The 25250-nt window shown below is 54.2% G+C and overlaps 1 protein-coding gene and 1 long non-coding RNA gene across 13 annotated transcripts in view; one reads left to right on the top strand and one right to left on the bottom strand.

The window, feature by feature from the left end:
• The window catches only part of TNS1 (tensin 1), a 205251-nt gene that overhangs the window by 132992 nt on the left and 47009 nt on the right, over positions 1 to 25250 (bottom strand). For 2 of the 9 annotated variants that reach the window (XM_073807280.1, XM_073807279.1), the window contains exon 1: positions 5103 to 5290. The exons of the other annotated variants lie outside the window; for them this stretch is intronic. The gene's annotated coding sequence lies outside the window, so the exon portion shown is untranslated. Of the gene's footprint in view, positions 1 to 5102; positions 5291 to 25250 lie in introns of those variants that run through there. 9 annotated transcript variants of the gene reach the window in all.
• On the top strand, positions 3816 to 14675 carry LOC141279138 (uncharacterized). Of its 4 annotated transcripts, XR_012332975.1 has the most exons (5): positions 5482 to 5680; positions 6270 to 6403; positions 6832 to 6964; positions 7440 to 7678; positions 13324 to 14657. It is a non-coding gene; the product is annotated as an uncharacterized lncRNA (long non-coding RNA). The 4 variants fall into 4 exon arrangements; XR_012332977.1 differs by lacking the exon at positions 5482 to 5680 and adding an exon at positions 3816 to 3860 and having other exon boundaries at positions 6270 to 6964; positions 13324 to 14675; XR_012332976.1 differs by having other exon boundaries at positions 5482 to 5676; positions 6270 to 6964; positions 13324 to 14658.

Genomic DNA, 25250 nt, shown 5'->3' with positions numbered 1-25250 from the left:
GAGTTGGAGGGGGGGAGGACGTCTTTTCTCTGGGCTCTGATGCTAGGACCCCTTGGGGGAAAATGATGCCAACATCTCCTCCACTCTCTGGTCCCACAAGCCTCCCTATCTTAGGGGTGGAACAACCACAGCAAAAGAGAAAAGGGCCAACCCAGAGTTGGGCTCCTGGAAGGACACCACCACCACTACCACCACCACCACCAGTAATAATTATAATAATAGCAATAATAATAATTGCTAACATTTATTGAGCACTTACTATGTGCCAGGCACTGTTCAAAGTGTTTTCAGTGAACTAACTCATCTGATCCCCACAACCACACTATGAGGCAGAAATTATTATTAAAACTGTCAAGGGCATTATGCTAGGTGAAATAAGTCAGACAGGGAAAGACAAATACTGTATATCACTTATATGTGGAATCTAAAAAAATACAACAAACTAGTGAATATAACAAAAAAAGCAGACTCACAGAGAGAGAGAACAAACTAGTGGTTACCAGTGGCAGGGCGGGGGTGGGGGGATATAAGCGTAGGGGAGTGGAAGGTACAAACTATTGGTTGTACAAACTGTTAGGCTACAAGGATGTACTGTACAACACAGGGAATCTAGCCAATATTTTGTAATAACTGTACATGGAACGTAACCTTTAAAAATTGCATTAAAGGATAAAATTTTTTTTAAAATTTTTAAACTGTCTAAAACTCTCTCCCGTCTGCCCCTCCTTAGTCAGTTGATTCGCGCTAAGCAGCACTGTGCCAGGCACAGCAAGGATCACCAGGGAGGCAAGTGGCACAGGCATGCCCTCAAGGGGCTTGTAATCCATCTTGAAGACAGGTGAGCACCTAGGAAGCTTGCAAGGGCTAGGAAAACTGAGGGGTCCCATATTCTCTGCTGGAGAAGGCCTAGGAAGGCTCCTGGGGGCCCTGACCTAGGCCTGGGACCCTCGCCCCATAATGGCAGAAAGACAGGATTCCACTCGGGCCCTCCTGTAGCCCCTCATGCCCCATCAGCTCCCCAGGACACAGCCCTTCTGGGCCAGTCCCTCTCTGCTTCCTGGAACACCCAGGCCTGAGCTACAGGCTTGCAGCCCTAAAAAGGCAGGGATTAGAGAGCCCAGACGAACCCTGGAGGACGGACTAGGACCGGCAGCGCCAGGGACGGCCTTGGGCCCACCTACCACTCCCCACCCCAAAGACACCGACCACCCTCCCTGAGGAAACCGAGGTGTGGACAAGTAGGAAGATGGCCAAGGTCACCAAGCTGGCTAGAGGCAGGCCAGGGACCCAGCTGCACCTTCTGCGGCCCCACCCCCCACCATGGGAAAGCGTTTCAGGTGATTGGCGAGAAGGAAGGAGGGGAGGGCTGCATGTGACCATGCATAATAGAGGGGGCACCCGAGGGGGGGGTGGCGGGGCCCACAGGACTGGCAGCCCTGCCCCCCGCCACCACCCTCGTTCCAGCTTGCTGGTGCCCACACCTCTGCACGCCTAATAGCTTTGGAAGCCAAGACCGGGGCCATGGGCGGACGGTGCTGGGGACAAAAGTCCCTCCAGCCTCCCCAGATCCCTCCCTCCCTCCCGCAGCACCAACCCATTTCTGATTCGCTTTTTTTCAGAGTCGAGTAACTGGGAGAGCTTTCCTCTGCCCCCCTTCGATACATATCCCTCAACTGGGCCTCGGTTTCCCTTTCTGGGGTGAAAGAGACTCAAGGCCCCAGAAATAAGCCAAGAAGCTGGAGTAGCTGCACCTGAAACCCTTTGCCGGCCACCCCAGCTCCGACCCTGACTTCTCCAGGGTCAAGGGCACACTCAGCATCTCACCTTCCTGCCCCTCCCACTGGGTCCCCGTCAGACCAGAGGAAGAAGCATCCTAACTGAGCAGCTTCATCTGGTCCCAAGGTACTGAAGTTAAACATCAGAAGGGACTTCATCCTCAGCTGAGACCAGGACCCTACTCCTTCGCTCTCTCCACTAAGGAGAAAAGGGCTCCCAGGGCATCCAGAGAGGAGGGGCTGCAGAGAGAGGCAGGCTGGGACATCCAGTGTGGGTCCAGAGCCCACCCCAGAAGCCCACCTTGACGCTCCATCAAGGGAAACTCAAGTCTCCCAGCGTTTGATGCTCAGAAACCTTGAACCCCACCCCTACCCTGCCTCTCCTCTCTGCCCTCAAGCCCCCCCACCCCAACCTTGGAAAACAGGTCTGGAGAGGCCAGTGGCGGGGAGCAGGTGGCCGGCTCCTCCCACACTCCAGAGAGGCACTAGAACTACGCCCTTGGCTGGCACCCCCAGCAGTTAGTTACACAAACCACCTCTAGCTGCCCCGACTACCCTGTATTATTTTACAAATTCGGAAACCAAGTCTCAGAGAAGTGCAGCCCCTGTGTTTTTCCCATCTCAGATCTTGGCTCCGCTGCCTACCATTTCCAGGCAGGCTGGGGAGGCCCCTTTTGGGGGACAAACTGGACAGGGGCTCAAGCTGCCCACCTTCAGTGCACACCCCCCTCCTTGCCTACTGCCCCCAGTTAGCACCTCAGGGCGGGATGTGGGCTCTAACTGCAGGGGAGCAGGGCTCCCCTCCATCCTACACCGTGCCCTGGGCCCACAGGTCTGCTCCAGCCCTTGTGGGGTTAACCAGCCAGGCAAGGCAAGCAGTGGGACAAGAGGAATCGGAAGAAACTCAAAATCCTGGCAGGAAGCAGACCTGGTGGGGCAGTGAGCTATGGGTGTGAGGGCAGAGCGTCAGGCTCTCTGTTCCCCGAACATTGGCAGGGCACAAAAGGACCCTGAGAGGTCCTGCCTGTGCCCACACCCCAGGCCAGAGGCCACTGCCTTCCTGCTCCCTGATCCGGGTGTCAGAGAATTCCCCGACTCTAAGAATCCCAGGACCTCAGCATCCCAAGAGACCTTCAAGGTCATCCCTTCTAACCACATCCCAACTCAGGAATCCTTCCAAGCTGCTGTCTGGTTCTGTCTGAACTCCCCGCCCCCAGACGGGAAGCTCACCACCTTACAAGGCAGCCGTTTCTCCTGCTGACCCGCCAGGCTTGTTAGGAAGCCCTTCGTTACACCGAGCTGAGCTTCCTTCACCAAACTAAAATCCATTCGGCCCCTTTGCCTCCTACTCTTACTTCAGTAGAAACAGGGCACTGAGAGTTCCCAAGCTCCAAAGCTTCAGCCACGGTCCATCAGCAATGAGAAGATGGTCACCAAAGGGTAACCTCCTCTCTGAACTCCTCTGCACCCCACCCCGGCCCCCCTCCAACCTGGCCACCAGCTCCCTGTGTTTACAGTTCTGGACACCGCAGCCCCCATGGGAGATTCTGAACTGGGGCTTTGAGGGAAGTGAAGGATGAAGCATGGGATGAGGGATCAGGAAGGAGAGCCAGAAGGGTTCAAGGCCAAGGATTTGGAAGCAGAGGTTCCCAGGTTGCCTCCTCCGCCACCCAAGAATTCTCAGCTCAAAGTTCTGGCTCCCAGTCCTATTAGACCGGCTGAGAGACCCTCCTAGGCCCTGGCCCACTGTCTCCACTCCCTGCCCTCTGCGGGCAGCAGAGTCAAGGCCAACCCCACGCTGCGACCCCAGCACTGATCCCATTGAGAGCTGTCCCAGCCAGCTCCCCACTCCAGAGCCAGGTCCAGGTCCTCCCTCCTACTCTCCTAGGCCAGAGGGGTCAGGGCAGAGGGTGCCTTAGCCTTAGCAAGCTTTGAGGTCCCGGGGGAGAGCGAGGGTGGGGGAGACTGGAGTAGCCGCCAGCTGGCAGGGGTGGGAGCAACTTAAGGCCAAGTCTGAGCCACAGTGGTCCCCACCCGACCCAGGCAGCGGCAGGAAGGGGCCCAGCAGAGACTCGAGGAAAAAGGGTACTCCCCCCACACCCTCCCAAACCCCTGGCTGGCTCTACCACATGGAAGGAACGCTGGGGCTCCCAGAAGAGAAGCCCCTGTCCCCAAAGGCTCTAGAACCCTCGCCTCCAGCTGCCCCTCTAAGCCTCACTCCACGACCGCCTGTTCTGCCCTCCCCAAGCCAGCTCCTCCCCTCCCCAGCACCCATCCCGTCCCCTAACCCCATCCCACCTCCCTGCAGGGAGCCCAGCTCGGGAGCACAGCGGGCTTCTCGGTCACCACCCTCCCAGTTTCCTCTTCTAAGACAGTGCCCAACCTAAAAACATCTGGAGAGGCAGTCCTGGCCCTGGTCCTGAACTGAGGGTAGGGGACAGACACTGAGGTTAGCTCTGTATGGGGGCTTGGGCTTGGCAAGGGGTGGCAGGCATGACCGAGGGTCAGGGCAGGAGAGAGCGGTGGGGAGAGAGGAAGGAGCGGGGGGTGAAAGGCAGCTGCGTGTGTCTGTTCATTAACCACCTGGATTAGCTATTTCTACCCAGAGGGGTGAGAAGGGAGTCGGAGCTGCTGGCTGGGGGAGGGCGGCAGGGGGCACTCATGCCAGGCTGTGCCCATGGGCAAGGGAGCACGGACCCACGCTGAGGAGGGTGAAGTGGGAAACCTTCTTGAGCCTGCCAGACCCTCATTCGCAGACGTGGCTGCCCCTGGGAGATGAGGCGTGGAAGCAAGAAGAGCCCCAAGGAGGAAGAAGGTGCCCAGTAACAGCTCCCGCCCATGGCAGGGCAAGAAATGGAGAGGAAAAACTGCCCACGCCTGTGTCGTGGTCCTCGCCCCCAGGCAGCCCTGCGACAGCAGGCAGGCAAGGGAAGGGACCCTGGAGACTAAATGCCCCAACCTCCCCACTGCCTTGGTCAGTGTGTCCCTCCCCACTCGTCCCTGCTGGCCTCGGTCTCAAGCAGCCACTGACACCAGCAACTTCCCCAGCAAACAAAACTCCTTGTGACTGGTCTCCCTCCAAGCAGGGACAACTGCACCCCAGACATCCCTGCCAGAACCAGACACTGACGGCGGCAGGGGGCTGACATGTTGGCCTGGGGGGCTACCTAGCCCAGAGGCACGTGAGCAGGCAGACTGACCTCCCCCCTCCTCTAATTCATGTCCCACTGGTGGTCCTGACAGCACCAGTGCCGGCAGCCCGCCACACACACACACACACACACACACACACACACACACGCACACACACGCACACCCCACACTCACCTTTCCGGCAGAGGAGCCACTGGGTGGGATGGGTGTCTGGGCTCACAGGACGGGGGGGCGGCGGTGAGCAGTGATGGGGCAGCAGCTGTGGCTGGCAAGAAGCTGGTTGCCGAGAGGAGGGCGTGAGTGAGCCTTGTGTCCAGGCAGGGAGCTGGCGCAGGGGGCAGAGCTGGTCCCAGGGCCCCTACTGGGAACTGAGCAAGGGCGCAGCTCGCCAGGCTCCCTCCCCTGGCAGTGGAGGCGGGCGGGCTGTCAGCGCACCGCCTCCTCCTTCCCCCTTCCCGGAGCCGGCCAGCAGTCTGCCCGCCGCCTCCTTTAACCCCTGAAGCACTCGGCCAGGGCATTCACGTCCAGCTCCCGGCTCGGCCAGCTGGGCGGCAGGGCCCGTATGCCTGCGGCAAGGCATGCCAAGAAGGGTGCCCCCCCCTTCGGCCACCAGCCCAGCAGCCTCCCAGGGGACCTGAAGCGAGGGACAGAGGGCTTTCGGGGCAGAGGGGGCAGGATGCCAAGAGGTCCAGGACCCCAGACACAGCAACAGAGAAATGGCCCAAGGACTACTGGGTGGAGAAGGATGGTTGGTGAGACAATAATAATAATAGCAACTCCCAACTTTTGTAAACCGCTCTGCTTTATGCTGTTTCCAACTCATTTTGTGACTGGAGACCTAAAATCTCATTTCTGAACCTGTTTTTTTTTGTTGCTTTTTTTTTTCTGTCAAATGTGGGATAACAATCCTGGCTTTTTTCTCTGGGCTGAGTTAGGACATTTGTGACTGTATGTTCAAAAATGATTTGAACTGAACTCGCATTAATGAAATGCATGCTTCAATTCTCTTTGAAATACATCCAAAAATAAAAATAAGACGGATTGATGGAGGGAGAGATAGAAATGTGATAAAGCCAATGTAGCAACGTGTTTATTACAGAATCAGGGAGATTACCATATTATCCTTTCAACTTTTCGATATGCAAAAAAATTTTTACAATTAAAAATATTGGGGGAAATGTGATTTGAAGTTTGGGGTACCATACAAATGATAAAAGAAGCAGATAGGGTTATTCTGAGGAGAAGGAAAAAGTCATTTGCTGCATACCTATTTGTACGTCTGGCACTTAAAGAATATTCTCTCTCGCTCACTTAATCTTCGAATCTCCCTTGTTATTTTAGCTGAAGAAAGTGACCCTGGAGCGGTTAGCTGACTTGTCCAAGACCACACAGGATGGTGTAGAGCAGGAGCTCGGATCCTACGGGCTGGCTCCAGAGACAAGCTCCCCACCACTCAGCCCTCCAGAGATTCAAAGGTCCTTCTCTTGGCCACCTGGGCCACCCTCCTGTGAGGTCCTGGGTCAGTGGCCTTCATCTCTGAGCCTCCTCAGTTTCCCCTGCTGGCCAATGAGTTTGGATCCAAAGGTCTTCAGAGATCTTTTCTGGTTCTAATGCTCACTGATTTTATGAATCCAGCCAAACCCTTACCCAGGCTTCAATTTTCCAAAGAGTAAAGTGATAGGGGAGCCCCGGGAGGAACAAACAGCCTCAGGAAAGATTTGGTGGCATCTGGGGCCAGCGTCACAGAGATGGTCAGCACGTGAGAGGGCTGCTCCCCAACCCCCCCCCGAATCCGTGACAGTGAAGCCTAGGAGGACGGAGACGGGGAGAGAGGCACCTCCTCAGGACCTTACGTGGGGAGGGCAGAGACGGAGGCCTCATTGCATCCACCCCCTGCCTCCAGAGCAAGATGACCTCATCCCCTCCCAGATGGGAAGAGTCGGTGGGCAGTGATGGGGCAGCAGCTGTGGCTGGCCTCCCAGAGTCCCAAATTCCAGCATCTCAGAACCTACCAACCTTGACAGCGTCCTCAATCTGTAAGTATGTGGGAAATGACCAGAGATGGGAAAGACCTGGTCCCACAGAACGTGCCTTTGAGATTGTGTAGGAAAACCTGGCCCAGGCCTCCTGGGGCCCCTGCCCAGCCCTCACTGCCCCAACTCTGAGACAAAGTTGTCTCCAAATAGCCCTATCCTGCCTAACCCTCACGCCCCCTGCAGACCAGGGGCTGCTCAGGGGCTTGGGTCAGCCCTGGTCAGGGGAGGGAAGTGACAGTAGTCCATGTCAGCCATCTAGGCTCTTCTAGAGGTAGATAGGGGGGTCTGCTATAAAAGTGGAACCCTCGGGGCTTCCCTGACGGTCCAGTGGTTAAGACTCTGTGCTTCCAGTGCAGGGGGCGTGGGTTCAATCCCTGGTCGGGGAGCTAAGATCCCACATGCCATGCCGTGCGGCCAAAAAAATTTTTTAATTTAAAAATTAAAATAAAAAAATAAAAGTGGAACCCTCTCCCAGGTCACAGAAGAGCAGAAGTGCTATCCTCCCCGTCGCCTCCTTCCAACCCACACCCACTATCATCCTGCTTGACATCAGATCGTCCCCAGCTCCCCACACCTACCGTATCCAGTCCCAGCTCTGCAGCATGACATTCGAGACCCTCTGTGGTGCAGCCCTGCCCTTTGAGCCTTGCCATCACATCGTTCAGGGCTCAGTTCAAAAGCCACATTCTCTATGGATCCTTCTCCAGCTATTTGGTAGGTACTGACCCCTCTGCTGAATACCCGGGGCTCTCGCTCAAATGCTAATGCTGTGACATACACTTGTTGGGTGCACTCCTGTATCTTCCAAGAGTTGAGCAAAGATCTACTTGTCTTTTTCTTTCTCCTTTCCAACTTTGCCCAGTGCCTAGCACAACGCTGACACCTAGTAGATTCTCAATAAATGTGTAATGAATAAGTGAACAATGGAGAGATGGATGGATGATGAGTTAAAAATCGAATGAAAGGGCTCTTTTAAACGCTTAATTCTGCACAAGGCTGTACCAAGATAACCGTATGCAGACTTTTATCTTCAAAGTTATATTATCACAGACAGAAAACCTGAGTATGCTAAGACATGGGGACCATCAGACTGACACACAGATGTCCCAGGAGCATCCCACCCACCCCAGGGCTGCAGCAGATGCAGGGGGCTCTGAGAAACACTGTCCTCCAGCCGCTCTCATCCCCCACTCCACCATCATTCCCTCTGTCCCAGCCTTCCTGCTCCAACACCTGGGTACAGAACCATGAATTCAGCAAATCTCTAAAAACCACACAGAGAGGAAGTCAAGAAACTAGAGGCTTTCAAAGAAGAGCAGCCGTTCCCTTTATTTCCAAGAGCTGTCCCACAGCCGATCTCACACACACACACACACACACACACACACACACACACACACACAGAGCGCCAGAACTGCTTCCCGCAGAAGCCTGCTCAGCCCTTCGGTCCCCTCCCAGCTCCTCCTCCTCCAGGCTGATGAAGACTCAGGATTCCCAGGGTTTCCCATCTCCCATCCCCCAACCCTCCTTCCCCTCTCCCTGAGCCAGTCCATGCCCCTTTCCCCCCTCCCTCCCTTCCTCCCTCCCATCCCCAAGCACAGCACTGCACATCTGGTTCCAGTTGTGGTTGGTCCATTCAGGGGCAGGCCTTGGGGGGGTTCTCATAAAACTGAATAATACCAGTGTTGGAGCCCAGTGCAGCTGGGGGAAGGGAGGGCAGGAGGCCGCACGGGGCGGGAGGGAGAGAAGCGGCAGCTGGGAGGCAAGGAGACGCAGAACACAGAAAGGAGCCGGGCAGTGCCTGGCATCTAATAGGCGTTCAATGGATGCTTGTTAATGGCAGATAGACGCTAGAGACGCGGAGGGCAGAAAAGCCAGGAGGAGAGAGTAGGACAAAGAGTGGGTCAGAAGCAGGGACCCAGAGGGATGAAGGAGAGGGAGCTGGGGGTGGCGGGCCGCCCATGGAGCCACAGAGAGGCCACAGAGAAGAGAGGGGAAATGAACCGCTCTCGTCGGGGCCAGGTGCTGAGTTAGGCATTGCCATGGGGAGCGTAGGGGACGCGACAGAATGGGGGACAGAAGGACACAGAGACACAGAGAAAAAAGGGCCAAGAGAAAGTCAAAAGAAAGAAAGGTCAAGGCCCAAGAGCACTGAATGCCGGCTTCCCGGGCCTCTCAGCCCCACAGCGGGCTGTGAGGGAGAGGCGTGTCAACCCACAGCTGAACTCATTGGCTCCTTCATTTCATTTTCACCCCTATTTAAACGCCCACCCTGCACCAAACCTTTTCCATGTGCTTTTCCATGCAGACCCCCATTAAAACCTGGCAAGTGACTATGACTCTTATCCCAGTCTTAGAGATGGGCTCAGAGCAGTTAAGCGATCACCCAGCGTCACAGAGCAGCTGATGAAGGAGGAGGAATTTGGATCCAGGTTTTCCAACTCAAGGCTCTGTCACCATATGGCACAACTGGGCATTCCAGGTCCCAGCACTCCCCCTGGAGGGCACCACGCCCCTTGACCCCCACGTTCGCTGGGCCAGATTCCCAGGCTCTTACAGTACTGAGGGGAAGCTCCTCAGAGCTGGGCTAAGAGTTGACCACAAACACCCAGCAGGGAGGGATTGGCTCCTGAAATCTTCCTAGGGTGGAGGCAGGGGAGTGGCCTCCCGGAGCCACCCGCCCCAGGGCCCTTGGCCCCGCCCTCTTCCTCTCCCTCCACTACAGAGAAGACAGGGCCACATGCCCAGACCCCAAGGGGAGAGACCCTGGCCCTCAGAATCCTGCTGGACCTGACACACGCTGGCTGGGAGCCAGGCCCTGGGGGTCGCCCTAGGCAATTGGTCAAAGTCTGTGCATTCGGGTTGCACCCTCCCCCTTCTGACCACACCACCCCCCTGCAGCTGGGGATGAGTTTGGGCTGTCCTCCAGGGTGCTGTCATCTCTGGGCCACCCCTGGGACCCCCTGGTTAGGGCACCCTCCAGAGCTGACTCCAGAAGCCAAACCCCGCCCTGCTGCCCCACAGAGCCCCTCTCCCTCCCTTCCTTCCTGAGGCTGGGCTTCACAGCCCAGGTCAATGGTCGTTTCCTTTACTATTTGTCATCCTTAACACTCAGGCCAGACTGAGGCAGGGTCAGGCCCCCCCCACCCCCGGCCCCGGGCCCCGCCGCAGTCCCCTATTTGCATCTCATTTGCATGCGTTCCCAGCACCTCTCAAAGTGCAGCAATGCCTCAGGCCCTTTGCCACACACTCCCCCCACCCCCCCACCCCCTCCAACCCCCCCAACCCCCCCCCCCCCGGGAGGGAGAAGCACGAGGCCTTCCACATTCAGGGGTCCTACTCTCAGATTTGCACCACAGTCTGAGGGTGGAGGATCAGAGGGCAGGGGAAGCATGGGGAAAACAGTCTGCCAACAGTGTGTCCCCAAGACACATGATGACAGCCCCTCCCTCCCCGGAGCCAGCCTCAGTTTCCAGCCAGGAGAGGCAGTGGGACCCAGCCCCAAGAGCCTCCAACTGGGAGTCAGGGCCTCAGGTTCCAGCCCTGCTCAGCCCTGCTTTGTCTTGGGGACCAAAGGTCACTCTCGGCCCCTCTTGGCTTTCATCTCCTCATCCGATAACTTCTCAGGTCCCTTGGAAGATTCCTGGAACACGTTTCCAGGCAGATGTTGATCCTTGGCAGAAAGTCGCTGCTGGTGTCAGTTGACTGCACACAAATGCCTATCTCCCCCGAGAAGTGCGATTTTAAAGCAGGAAGGACCCTGAGATTTAGGTGCCTCCAGGACAGGATTCCTCTCAGGTCTCCCCCAGCGATGATCACTGGCTCAGCCTGGATCCTTTCGGGGAGAGCCCGCAACCCTCCGTCACACAGCCACATCCACCACCCTAACCCCATTATTATACGGTTCCTGGACTAGACTGTTGGGGAATCCCCAAACCTCGATTATCTGGGTTTCAGGAAGGTGTTGGCAGGATCCATGATGAAATGCTTAGAGAAAAGATAGAAAGTCGAGTGGATTCCTAGCCAGCAAGCCAAGGGGTGTTGATTAATAGATCAATGTCAGCTTCCTGACTTGCCAAAGGGCGCTGTCCTCTGCCCTGGCTTGTCCGACATACTTATCAGTAACTAGGTGAGGACTCAGAATGGAGACTCACCAAGCACACGTAGAAAACAAAAAACAGAAAGAAGAACTAAGGTATGGAACTGAATTGAAGCGCAAAACTGACTTTATAAAAAGGCCAAAATTAGCAAGGAAGCATTTCTGTTGGAGTAAAGTCCTGAACGAAGATTCAAGATTCATTTTTTAAAAAAACTGAATTAATTAATCATGTAAGGAAAAGTCTAAGATTTAGTGAAAACAAATTCAGTTCAGCGGGCAATAGGATATGGCTGACCCCAAAAGGTACGTGCACTTTTGGTTGTGTGAATAGAGGTACAGAAGCCAGATGAAAGAAGGTGAAAGTTCCACTCTACTCCACGCTGCTCAGACACCATCAGAAATGTCAAGTTCTCTTCTATACGCTATAAACCAAAGAGCATCCAGAGGACAACAGCACACACTCAATAAATATTTGTTGAATAAAACCACAAGAGAGATTGGGCCCAATTTTTATTTCAGATGATCAAATATTTGAAAAACTGTCTTGGGAAGGTGAGCCAGGGCAAATTCCACGCCCATGTACACCTCCCTTGTCTTTCTGCCCCTGCATCTGTGAATTCCTTGAGACTGGGACCATTTCCCATTCATCTCTGAATGTCCAAGAGGCAGAAACAGCCAGGGACTGAGCAGCTGCTAAGGACAGGACAGCACCCTGACAAAGCCAGGCCTGTGGGGACTGATCAGCAGAGAGAGTGCTGGCCCCAGCATGAGAGCTGACCTCTAGGACAAGCCAGCTGCCAGGCTGGAAGAGGCAAGGAGGCGGGCTGGTGGCTGAACTTTCCGTTTGCACCTGCTGTCCCAGGCTGGCTCGTGTGCTGATCAACTGGCCTCCTACTCCCTAAAACTGCCTCCTTGACACTGCCCAGTAGCCCTGTGGGGACTGGCCCTAGCCGGCCACCCCTGCCCAAAGTCTGGAGCTGCCCAGTGGCCGAGGGCCTGTCAAACCTCGGGTTCCTCTCCCTCCTCTCTCTTATCACCAGCATGGCCTTGGTCCACCTCCTCACCCTTCTGTGCCTCTACTTCCCTTCCCTGCACCCCCTCAAGTTGCCCCTCATCTCGCCATTCCTTCTTCCTAACATCTAACCTCATGCCTCCAGTGTTCCTCTTATGACTCTCTCCTTGCCCTGGGCCCCATGGCAATGAGCTGCTGAAAATTTCAACCCTTGTCCTACTCTCACGCTCTCCCCATATTTTCTTAATTATGCAGTACTTTCAGTGTTGGACAGAGCTGGAGACTTCCTTCCTGAGGACTTAGGTTCTTATAGAGAATAATAGAGAATAACAGTCATTCTGCTCCACCTTGCAATGAGGTGCTGTCCCTCCCAGGGGGTGAGAATCAGAGAAAGCTGGCCCCCTCCTGCCCAGGCTGAGGAGTGGAGGGGAGAGAGTCCAGGCTTTGGAGTTGTACAAACCAAGTCTGAAGGCTGGCCACCCACTGACTGGCTGTGTGACCTCAGGCAAATCACTTAACCACTCTGGGCGCTGAGTGCAGAGTCTGGCCTGAGCAGCCCCCGTATGGTTATGCTCCCCCCACATCCTACTCCTTCACATCAGCCATCGATGTGGCATTGAGGAAGCCACACCATAGCTCTTTGGTCCTGTTTGATAAATGCTCAGATTTATCGAGTGCTTTTCATGTTCTTAGAGCTTCGTGGGTATTAACTCACTTTAATCCTCTCAACAACCCTATGGGTATTGACCATTATTAATCCCATTTTATAGATGAGAAAACTGAAGTTCACAGACATCGGCTCGGACTGCAACTACTCTTCCAGCTGAAGCAGCAGCGAGTCAGCAGGGACCTCAGGGCCTTGAGAGTCAGGGCTCCCCCTGTGCCAGGCGTGCCCCCAGTCTCTGCCTGCACACCTCAGGCCCCGAGTCCCTCCCACATTCAAGGCAGCTCCCACCACTGAGAGGCAGCCTGCTTTCCCGAGGCTCCTGGTTCCACTTCAGAGAACAAACCTTTTCAAAGCTTTATTCAAAAATCTTACACACACACCACACACACACACACACACACACACACACACACACACACACAGAGTCACTCACAACCTCCCAGAACAGTCAACTCCCAGGCTGAACGTTCCCAGCTCTTTCACAGTTTCTGGATCTTTCCACTTTCTAGGTGCTCAGGTGTTTCCCTGGTTCTGATCCTTTTCCAGTTAACCTTCATTCATTTGTTCATTTATTCATTCAGTCAGCAAATGTTTTGTGAGCGCTGCAGTGGGTCAAGCTGCAGGTGGAGAGCCTGCCCTCAAGGTCTGGAAGAGGAGAGACATTGAACAAACAGCAGCACAGACACATCCACACACAGTGACAAGAAGAGGAAGAGCAGAACACCAGCAGGAGGTACCACTTCCCTCCCAACAGCTAGTGTGCCCTTCACACATGCCGGGCCCTGTCCATGCACAAGCTCATTCACTCCACACCACAGCCCTGGGAGTAGGTGTTATTCTAACCGACTTTGTACAGCCGAGGAAGCTGAGACACGAGAGGTGAAGTCACCTGCCCAATGTCAATAATAGTAAGACGGCAAAGAAACAGTGGTGATGGGAGGGAAGCCCAGCTTGTACTCCTCACCGCTCTGCCATCTTATCTCTAGAGGCTCAGAGAAGGTTCCTTAGGATCAGTTCCCAAACTAATGTCCCCACACACACATGCCAGCAGCAGCCTGACCATGTGGAAGGCAGTGGGCCCACCCTGGCGTGACCCGGACCCCATACTGTGCTCCTATCTGTGCACCCTAGTACAGCACTGGCTTCACCAAGATGGCAGTCGCCCTAACTCCAGACCCTCTGCTTTTCTCCCACTTGATGTCACCTTCACACCTTTGACCTTTACCCTGGCTGGCGTCAAGATAGCTGGAGGGACTTCCAAAAGGATGTGAACGGGTCCAGTGGCCAAACCCTCTTGCATGAGACATGGCTCCTGGTCTCACCAGTGGAATCAGGGAGGAGCAAGAAGTGCTCCAAAGTCTGGGTAACAGTCACCCCAGCCTCTCCCCAAGGCCACCCAGTCAGGGCTCACAAAATATTGGTGAGAATTTAGTGCTGACCAGCCCAGTCCTCTCCTTGGAGTGATGTGGGAACTGAAGTCCAGGGAGGACACGTAGGGAGTCCCAATGTCACCACAAGGAGGAACTCAATGGAATCGAACAGAGGACCAGACGCCCAGCTCCCAGCCCAGCCCCCAGGAGAGCCGGCGCTGGCCTCAGCCACGTGGGATGGAAGCAGGAGCCTGTCCACTTAACCGTGAGGAGGGAAAGAGCAGCTCGGGCCCCTGGGGCGGCGAGGGAGCCACAGGGCCCGGACGAAGGATGTCTGGGCTCCAGGCGCAGCACGGCCCTGCTCCCCACAAGATGACCAGAGCAGAGGCTGAGGTGGGAAGGATGAGCCGGGCGAGGGCCAATCCCCCTGGGTCCTCCTCCCCGGGGACCCCACAGGTGACTGTTTTCCTAGGAACGTTGTGTTCAGGCTGTGAGTCTTGGCTCAAGCGCCCTTCCCTGGCAGATCTCCAGCTGCCTGTTTAATAATGTACAGCCAATCGGCCATTAACAGCAGATTAAAAAAAAAAAAAAATTTGGTGGTTGTTTTTGTTGTCGTTCCTTTTTTTTCTTCTTCCGGTAGCGGGTGGTGGTTGTGAAAAACAATTCTCTGGCCGGCGTCCAGGGCAATCACAGCCTGTGCACACTCGGGGATCCGGGCAGATCCCACCTGCCTCTGCCCAGCCCCGCCCCCCATGCCGAGGCACCGCAGTGCCCACTCCCACCTCCACACTCCTGGCAACACCCTGGGCCTGCTACCCCAGGGGGCAGCCGTCCTGGCACCCGGGAGTTCCAGGGAGGCCTAGCAGGGCGAGGGACAGGATGCGGATGTGCCAGTAGGGGCAGAGGGAAGGCAGGTGGGGGCCCAGCGCTTCCTAGGAATTCCACTCCCATCTGGCCGGAATTGGGGGTAGAAGGTGCGACCAGGGTAGCCCAACCAGGTGCGAGCACCACAGTCCAGAGCCAGATGGCCAGCTCTCCTGGGCAGGACTGGGCCAGGGAGCGAGGATCCTGGGGCCCACTCCTCTCCATCTGAGAGTCAGGATTTGCAGCAGGATCTGGAGAGCTCAAAAGCAAAGACGCATTGGAGGGTAGTTAAGACAGGGAATGGAAACCTCAGTTCCATAAGAAACTGTGTGGTGAACAGATGCGTCCTGGGCTGTCCGCAGCAGCTGGCCTGGGTGAGAAAGCTTGCCAGACTCTCCTTACCTCTCCTTCCTGGCAAGGCACTGCCAACCCAGAAATACGAGCGAGGCAGAAAGAGCCTTGGTAGCTTTTGTGGGCAGAAGGTGCTGCCAGGAGCCAAGGGGCTGCATCTTTATGGCTCTGCCCATCTTCCTGGTGACCCTGGACCATTCCTGTGCCCTCTCTAGGCCTCCATGTCATTGCCCTGCCATGAGGGAGATGAGCCGGGGGTCGCCCATTCTGCCTGGAGGTCCTGGCCAGAGAGGAACTGTCAAAGCCAGATGCAGGGCAGACAGAGGGGTCCACAGTCATGATGATGATGGTGATATATTAGCACTTATCAAGCTCTGTGCGTGTGTCAGGCACTGTTTTTTCACTCTCCCTATAACTCTACTGGGCAGGTTACTATTATTATCACCATCATACAGATGAGGAAACTGAGGCTTGGAGAGGTTAAGTCACTTGCCCAAGGTCACAAGGCTAGTGAATGATGGATTCAGGCTGGCCGGCCTCAGGCTCTTTATCATGCTGCCTTGAAGAGTCCAGTCAAGGGGAGTGGCCCAGACCCCAAGTGCCAAGAGCCCCAGCAGCCCCTCCTGCCTGCCCTGCGCATCTGCCTGCTGTCCCCCGCCCCCATCCAGCCTCCCAGCCTCTCACCACGCCCTGGCAGGGTGGGGTCATCAGCCTCCCCTCTGTCCGTTACTTCCCTCCTGTTCCCAGGCCTCCTCAGGGCTTCCTGCTTCCCCCAGGTAGGGCCACACACAGACACACATAATCATGCACACTCACACGTACTCATACACACACTCATGCACACATGCCTGCACAGGTATCTACACACTACACACAAGCATGTGCACTTAAACCCATGTGCACATACACATCTGCACACACACACGTGAAAACACAGTACAGATACACGGGCACACTTGCACCCACACAGGCACGTGCCCCACACACATACACATGGATACACACACACACATACACACGCACAGGCACACACATGAGCTCCAGCCACGGGAGGTTCGGTGCAGACACCCGAGGGCTGTCTGGGCAGGCAGAGCTGGACAGGTGTCTGCCACGACACTGGGGTGATTATTCCAAAGGCGAGAAGGCTGCCGGCTAATAATACCACAGCACATTCCTGGCCAGAGATAAGCAGCCCCAAGCATCCTCGGCACGTGTGGCCTCGGTGTCTCACCCCTGTGGATTCCACCCACCCGCAGCACCATCCTGGAGGTGCCCCAGGAGCCGGCGCCACCAGCACAGACGCCCTGGCCAGGGACCTGGCACTCTCCCCTCCCCAGGGACCCCTCAGAGACACCCACCCACGCAGGCAAGAGAGGAGGTCTGTGTTCATCCTGAGAAGTGGACTAAACTACAGGTTGTCCTTGCTGCGTTCCAGCCCCTCCAAGCTGGACAAACACACCCCACGCCACCTCCGGTACTGAGCGTACTCCAGCCGGGCAGAGCCTGGGCAACGGGGAGGATACTGCAGACCCCCAGCACCACCACTGCTAAGGGGCGTTTGGGCGCCTCATCTCACCCCACCCTCTCCACAACTCGATGACATCACCCATACTGTTGCTATTTTGCAGGTGCCCTGAGACGCCACAGCTGGAAAGGAAGAGACCCAGAATTTGAACCCAGGTCTTCCATCTCCTAAGCCAGGGCTCTTTCCAGGACCTCAAACAACCCTGCGTCCTGGATGACTCTTAAGTCACATAATTTCAGTGCCACTGGGTAGATCGGGGACATCTCAGGGATCATTCTTCTCAGGGAAAAACGTCATATTCAGTACAGGCTCGGGAATGGGGGATTCTCAGTAACACACATATGAGGGCAACACCTCCACAGAGATGTCAGGCGTTAGGGGTGCTCTGGGGCATCTGTAGCTGCCTTGGGGAAGGAGGGGTGTTGCTGGGACAGAGGGCAGGAGGACATGAGCCCTCCAAACCCCCAAGCCACAGAGGTCTTTGGAAGAAACTTGGGAGACAAATGGGCCCCCCACGCACGGAGTCAAGAGGGAAGGGTCTCTGGCTTTTACAGCTGTGGGTCAGGACAAAGGGTTGGGGAGTCAGGACAAAGGGCTGGGACTTGGGGAACAAGGCAGGACCATGAGGATGACATGCACCTACAGAGTCCTGAGGGGCACAGCAGGAGGGAGAGAGTGACATGGACACGAAGAGAAAAGTCAGACAGGAAAGAGACAGTACAAAGGTACAAAGACATGGAGGTGGAACCTGAGATACCCGAAGGAAAGAGGCAGCAGAGGGAGAATATGAGATGCGCTCATACACGGGGGTGAGGAGCTGGAAAGTTCTGTCGGGCCTCAGTGATGCCAGGCATCTTTCTCACCTGTAGCCCAACACATGTTCGAGGGCTGCAGTTCTAAAGCCTGGGTGCACACAGGTCCACAGACGCTCACAAGCACATGCATGCACACACACAGACACACACACACACACCCCTAAACCTCAAATGTCCCTCTTGGCCACTCGTTGAAGTGAAGCACTATTCTGAGCATTTCTCAGATGAGAACACTAAGACCCAGGGAAGGGCTGAGGCTTCCCCACCAGGATCTCAAGGAGAAACCTGGGAAGAGGACCCAAGTCCCCCCATCCCCTCAACTTCTCAGGAGGCAAAGGACTGAGCCGTGAGACCTCGGAAGCAAAGGCAGGAGAGGAAGGACGCAGGCCCCGGGGATTCTGGGGCGTGACTTTCCCAGCCCCAGGGAGATGGGATCAAAGGAACAGAGCAGCAGCCCAAGCTTGAGACCAGGCTCAGAGAGGGCAGGACCTTGGCTGGCAATGAAAGCAAGAGGGCAGGGGCCCCAGGGGTGGGGCCACAGTGGGGAACAGGGCTGAAAGCAGGGGTGTGTTCCCACGAGGGCCTGGCCAGCCCCAGGCCAGCCGCCTGGTAAGGCTTCCCAGAGCCACGTGACCCCCAAGGCCACCCGCTTCGGCGCTCCCCGCTGGCGCCAGCTCCGAGCAAGCCAAGCAGACTTACATGGACGTCGCAGGGACACGGTATTCATCAGATGAGGCGTCGAGGGAGGTGGGCCCATGGGCGTCCCCCCTCCCCCGCCCAACTTCACCCGAGAGGCACCGGCTTCCTCTCCCTCCAGAGCCCCCTCCTTCCTGGGCACAAGGCAGCGGGCCAGCCAGGCCAAGGCCAGGGAAGGGAAGCTGGGAATGGGAAGGATATTGGGCTCCTGATTTCACAACCAGCTGGACAGAGACCCCACTTGGGAGCCCGCAGGGAAATCTGTGCTGGAGAAAAGGATGGATGGATGGAAGAGGAAACAGATAGCAACTACAGAATAAGGACCCATCAGAAAAGGTGGTCATGTATCATCAGTTGATTGGTGAAGAGACAGAGGCAATGATACACGTAGACACATGACTATTACTGAAACAGAAAGAGAGACTAGAGCACAGTTTCCAAGTCCATCTGCCTGATTCAAACCAACCAACCGAAACAAGACATTTTGGAGATAATCAGGGAAAATTGAACACAGACTAGGTATTAGCTGCTCTGAAGAAAATGTTATTAATTACGTTGACTGCGATAATGGTATTATGGTAATGTTAAAGTTAAAAGTCCTTATCTGTTAATGATATGCACTGAAGTATTTACAGTGAAATGATATAATGTCTGGGATTTGCTTTAAAAAAACTTCCAGCAAAAAAAAAAAGAAAGAAAGACAAAGAAAAGAAAGTGAAGGGGGACAGATGAATCAAAAACAGCAAGAAACTGACAGTTTTTGAAGGAGGAGTATGAATACAAAGGAGTTCATCATACTATACTTCTGTACACGTTTCAAATCTCCCGTAATAAAGAACTGACCAAAGGAATAACTATATATATAAGTTCATCTGATCCATGTTTCCTAAAGTGTGGTATTCAAGATGATTTTCCTTGGAAACATGGCTCAACTACTTTACTTTAATTTCTTTTGTATTTAGCAAGAAATTAAAAACATAGATTAAGCCCATACATTCTATCACTTAGAATGAGTAAACGGTTAAAAAAGCAAGTCATTTTTTTAAAAAATGAAGTAACAGTGCAGGATGGTGATGACTGATATGGTAAAATGGGAAAGGAGGACAAGCCTGACGGCAGTTGGGAAACCAACGAGCTCACCCACACTCCCCGCTGCATGGGAAGCCGATAACTGACCCACAGTGGGAGTCTTTCACCATCTGCCCAAGCCCCCGTCTGCACCCTTGTCTGCAGGGACGCAGCTACACCGGAGACGTCAGCCACAGAGGGTGGATCAGGCTGCTGGTGGTGGACGGCGCTGACGTAGCCGGTGACAGACAGTGGACTGCTGCTGTTTACCAAGGGCAGCTCAGACCTGGCTCCGTATTTCCAGGATCTCCAATCCCCAGACTGTCCTTGGACGTTGACAATATCTTACCCATTTACAGATGGGGGAACTGTGACTCAGAGAGAATTGGTGACCTTCTCAAGGCCCCAAGGCCGGGGGTAACAAAGCCTGGATTTGAACCCACATCTCTCTGACACCCAAGGCTGCTAGCTGAACCTTGAAGGTAGGCAGGTAACCAGGCCCAGCAGGAGCCTGAGGCCCAGCCAAGAGCTAAAGCAATGAAAGAGGTGGAAAGGAGGACAAGAGCCGTATGATCATGGGAGGAAAAAGAAGGAGAGGAAGTGGGGGAGGGCCTGGGCTGCACAGCAGGTTTGGGGTGCCTGGACACCTAATTACACAGAAGTAGCAGAAAGGGAAAGACTGCAGCAAGTTGAATGGAGGTTAGACCGCTAGGGGAACTGGATGGTAGTAATGGAAGACTGTGAGCCTTGGTCATCATTTCAAAACATCACACTTCTGAGCTTCAGAATTATTCCAACTCGGTAAGGGGAGGTCGGTTATCCCACGCCTCCTGGAACTTCTAGTTGGTAGCCGAAATGCGTTTGATTAAGAGAACTGGGGAAGTGAGTATAATTTCTCAAATTGTGAGGTTCACGGGGGAAATACTAATAAAAGAATCTTTTCATTATCCATCTGAGCCTGAAATAGGCCTGAAAACAAAGGCGCTACGGTAGTGCCCTGGAGAGGGCTGCCTGCTTGCCCAGGTCTCTAACGTTAGGCTTCTAAGAACTGGGGAAGGAATGAGGAGGGACACTAACCTTCCTTTGCAAAGCTCTCAGCACCCAGGAGACCCCCATCCATCTTTCCTGGCAGTTGGGATGCCCCAGGGAGTTCCAGTCCCCCAAGCAAGTCTTGTCTCCCGTGCTTGCACCTCCTCTCAGGACCACATCCTGTGTCCAGGGTCCAGACGAGCTGACTGGAGCCTAATGCTGCGGCGGGAGGGGGGAAAGGGGGGGGAGGGGGGATGACGGGGAAGCAGGGGCCACTGGGCCATCTGCAGCACAGTGGGGGTTCTGGCTCCACCCATTCGCTAGCTGTGTGAGGTGGGGCAAGCAGCTTGACCTCTCTGAGCCTCTGACAGGTCCCCCGTCCTCCCCTCCTGTCGGTGCTAAAACTGGAAGAATAATAATAGCAACCTCCTCACGGAGCTGTCTTGAGAATTCAGTGACATGACCCATGCAATGTGCTTAGCATGCAATCTGGTACCTAACTGCTTAATAAATGGTAACTGCTCTTATTATTATTATTGCTATTAACTCTCCTATCCAAGGCCCACAGTTGGGCCCTTTGGCATTCAAGCTCTCCTGAGACTGGATGGAAGGAAGTGGCCGGTGGGCAGCAGCCGGCAGGACAAAGGAGGGGTGAGCACCGCAGCTCAACCTCATCCTCTCCAGGAATGCAGGGCTGGCGGCTGGGAGGGTGGGGGGCGAGGGGAGATGCCTCGCCGCTGAGGTCAGGCCCTATTCGGAGCTGGCAGTGCATTTATCATCCTCCTGGGTGAGGGGAGGTGGGGGAGGAGGGGGAGAGGCAGCTGCAGAGAGCAGTAGGAGGACTCCCTGTAGGGGAGGGACTGCTCCTGCACCGCGGTCCTGGGAGACCCCCGCAGCCCCTCCTAACTGGCCCAGTGAGTGTGGGGCAGGAGGAGTGCCAGCTTCACATAAAGGTGCCCCCCACTCATCGCCCCAACCAGGAATAGGACATTCACCCCACGAGGTGCACCATCCCCAAAGCTCTCCACAGCAACTCGATGAGCTAGACATTACTTTCATGATCCCCATCTTACAGAGAAGGAAACTGAGGCTCAGGCTGGTCCAGCTCAAGGCCCAAGGATACTCACTGGCACCAGTCCCATCTGCTGGCTCTTGTCACTGCCCCAGAGGCTGGGCTCACAGCAGTGGGTGCAGCGGTGGTGCGAGAACAGATGTGGTCTTAAGGGGCACCAGCTGGCCTGTGCTATATTCCCCAGGTCAGTGCAAGGCAGGCTGGGACTTCAGGATTCTCCTGGGCTCACCATCCTGCCCCCTACAGACACACACATCCCAGTGCTGGAAGGCCCAGCCCTCCCCTGCCAAACACAACCATTTCTATTCTTGAGATTCCAATCAAGGGGCCCCAGCTGTCCCCTCAGTCCCCTGGGGCCCGTGCCTGGGCTCCCACCAGCACCTCCTAGAACTAATCCCTTCCAGCTACAGTATCAACCTATTTCCTCTTAGGTTGTCCTCCACGAAGACCAAGGAAATAATCTGGTTACCCCCAGTGACTGTGCCTGATACCGACTCTTCTACTGAAGCTGAAACTGCCCTAGTCCTCAGTTTCCCCTTATGGAAAGAAAGAGGGAGGTAGGAGGAACGCCCAGGCCCTCTCAGCAGCGCAGGTCTTTGGGATATAGTTAGGTTTTTCCTCTTGCGTGAAGGTCCCTTTACACTAGTTTCCACATCTCCTTCCCCAGTTCTGGAAAAGCCAGGCCTTTCACCCCCGCCTCCCCAGCGGTCTAAGAACTTCGGGGAACCTGTCCAGTTACAGAGCCTTGCTCAGCACCCGTGGGCCCCTTGCAGGTTCAAGTCCCAGAAGGTCTCCCTGTATCTCTAAGTACTCCCCATCCGACTTCAGGATATTAAACACACACGCGCATGTGCGCACGCACACACTCGTATGTGCGCGTAGCCACAGTTCCTGCCTGGGCTCTGTGGTTGACCCACTTTAGACTCTCTGATGACCCTCTTCCAAAGTGATCAGATCAGAGAGAGGGACAGCTGCGGTTAACAGCACCTCAGCCTCTCCCAGGATGGAGCAGGGGATACCCCAGGTGTATCCCCAGAAGGCTGGCAGCAAGTCCTGGAAGGTACCAGAAGCCAAGCCTTGCAGGGGGGAGGGGGGCGAGGGGGGAGCAGGTAGGTATGTTCTCACTCAGGCTTCAGAAGCGGGCACTTAAAACCCTTCTTCTAAATCCACCCACTCTAGAACAATGATTCTCGAGCTTTACAGAAGAAAGGAAGGATTTGCCCAAGCTCTCACGGAGAGCAATAATCAAAGGTCAAATCTGGAAACTAAAGAGGCCTGGACCAGGATTGCAAACTTCCATCCCAAACCAGCCTGAGGCGGGGGGCCTGTATCCTCCATCCACCCACCCATGTTGACATATGAAAAGCCAAATGACTCTCATGCTTCCTATAGAATGAGTGGGTGTGATAGCTTTGTGCGTCACATTGGCTAGATTAGAACACCTGGTGATTTAATCGAATACCGATCCAGGCGTGTGTGAAGGTGTTCTGTAGATAGGTTAATATCTACAGTCAACTGACCTGAAATCAAGATTACTCTCGATAATACGGATGGGCCTCATCCAATCAGTTGAAGAGCAAAAACTGGTTTCTTGGAGAAGGAATTCTGCCTCAAGGCTGCAACACCAACTCGTACCTGAGGTGTCTGCCAGCCTGCTCTATAGATTTCAGACTTGCCAGTCCTCACAACTGTGTGAGCCCATTCCCTAAAATAATTCTCTTCATATAAATATCCCATTGATTCTATTTCTCTGGAGAACGCTAACTGCTACAGGGAGTAAATAAGAGAGGTCAAAAACTAGGGGTCCTACCAACTTAAAGGAACTCCCAATGGCCAGAGCTGGGTCAATTTGATCCAAGAAAAATAATGATAGCATTGGATTATAACCTATAAAGTAAAGTGGATATCCAGGTTCCATAGAGACATAAATAAATAATTGAATAAATAAATGGGGGATAAGGTACAGTTCTTTACAGTAGAATTCCAATTAATAAATGTAGAAGGAATGATGGAAATGGAAAATCAAGTAAACCAAAATTGAGGGACATTCTGCAAAATAACTAAGCAGTACTCTTCAGAAGTGCCAAAGTCAAAGGAAACAAAACAAGACTGAGGAATTGTCCCAGCTTGGAAGGGTCTAAGGAGATGTGAGAGATATATGCAAAGTGGGATCTGAAACTGGATCCTGGATCTGAAAAGAGGTAGTAACGGAAACACTGGCCAAATGCTACTAAGATCTGTAGATTAGTTAATAGCGTCAGATCAATGTTAATTTCCTAGTTTCGATAATCATGCAACAGTTCCAGAAGATGTCAACATTCACAAAAAATGAGAAAAGGGTATAGTGGTACTCTTTGTACCATTTTTGCAAATCTTCTGGAAGTTTAAAATCATCTCAAAATTTTAAAAAAATTTAAGTGGGTCCTGAAGAAGACACAGATTAGGGGTCAGAATGAGAGCAGAGGACTGTTAAAAAATTAAGTCCTTGGAAGGGAAGACGGATTGAACCTGAGAAGGTCCCCAGACTCCTGAGAATCAGATGAGAGATGCTCAAACTAAGGGGGCAGAGGAGGAAGAAGGAAGACTGCTCAGGGAGCAAAGCAAACAGACCTGGCCGAGGTGGAACACACGGGTATTCCAGCTCTGGGATCATCACCTGGAGAGAGCCACACTTGGCGTCTAATGATAATAACCACGATGCCACCACCACAACCACAGCTGTCACAAACCTCTGGCTACTGTGCACCAGCAGCTGAAAAGCACTCTCCACATCTAGCTAATTTAATCTTCACCACAACCCTGCAGGAAGGTCTTCATAACCCCAGTTTATAGACGAGAAACTGAGAATCGGGGCACTTCAGAAACCGTCCAAGGGGGACTTCCCTGGTGGTCCAGTGGTAAAGAATCCGCCTGCCAATGCAGGGGACGCAGGTTCGATCCCTAGTCAGGCAACTAAGATCCCACATGCCATGGGGCAACCAAGCCTGCGGGCCACAACTACTGAGCTCTCGCACCTCAACTAGAGAGGCCACGTGCCACAAGCTACAGAGCCCACGCACCCTGGAGCCGGCGTGCCACAACTAGAGAAGAGAAAACCCACATGCCACCACTAGAGAGAAGCCCGCGCACTGCAGTGAGAGATCCCACATGGCTCAACAAAGATCCCGCGTGCCGCAACTAACACATGGTGCAGCCAAAAAATAAATAAAATGTAAAAAAAAGAAAGAAAGAAAGAAAAGAAAACGGTCCAAGGTCATTCAGTTATAAGCAAGGAAAGCAGGAAACCAATCCAGCTCTGACTCCCAAGCTCCCAAGTCTTAGCACAAAAGAGACCTTCACTGCCCTCAGTCCAACCTCCTCCCCACAATGCAAGATGGCTGCTGAGAGCTCACCATCTCACCAGACAGCCCAATCCAGGGGGGACCATTCCAACTGTCTTCCCTAGAGGTCCAGGCAAGCTTAGTAAAGCAGAACTTCCTCCACCCAACCTGACTGCAGCCTCTGTCCTAGGACCCCATTCACAGGGGAGCCATGATAATAATTGCTGGTATTTATCTATTACTCTAAGCATGCATTCACTCATTTAGTTCTCACAATAATCTTAGGAGGCAGGGACTATTTTTATGACTTTTAGAGATCAGGAACCCAAGTCACAAACAGACTAAACAGCTTACAAAGTTAGTGAGCATTGAAGAAGGAAAGTCAGAAGCGGGCTCGG

This window comes from Tursiops truncatus, chromosome 7, assembly GCF_011762595.2.
Source record: "Tursiops truncatus isolate mTurTru1 chromosome 7, mTurTru1.mat.Y, whole genome shotgun sequence".
Taxonomy (NCBI): domain Eukaryota; kingdom Metazoa; phylum Chordata; class Mammalia; order Artiodactyla; family Delphinidae; genus Tursiops; species Tursiops truncatus.
This window is presented reverse-complemented; position numbering and strand designations above follow the sequence as displayed.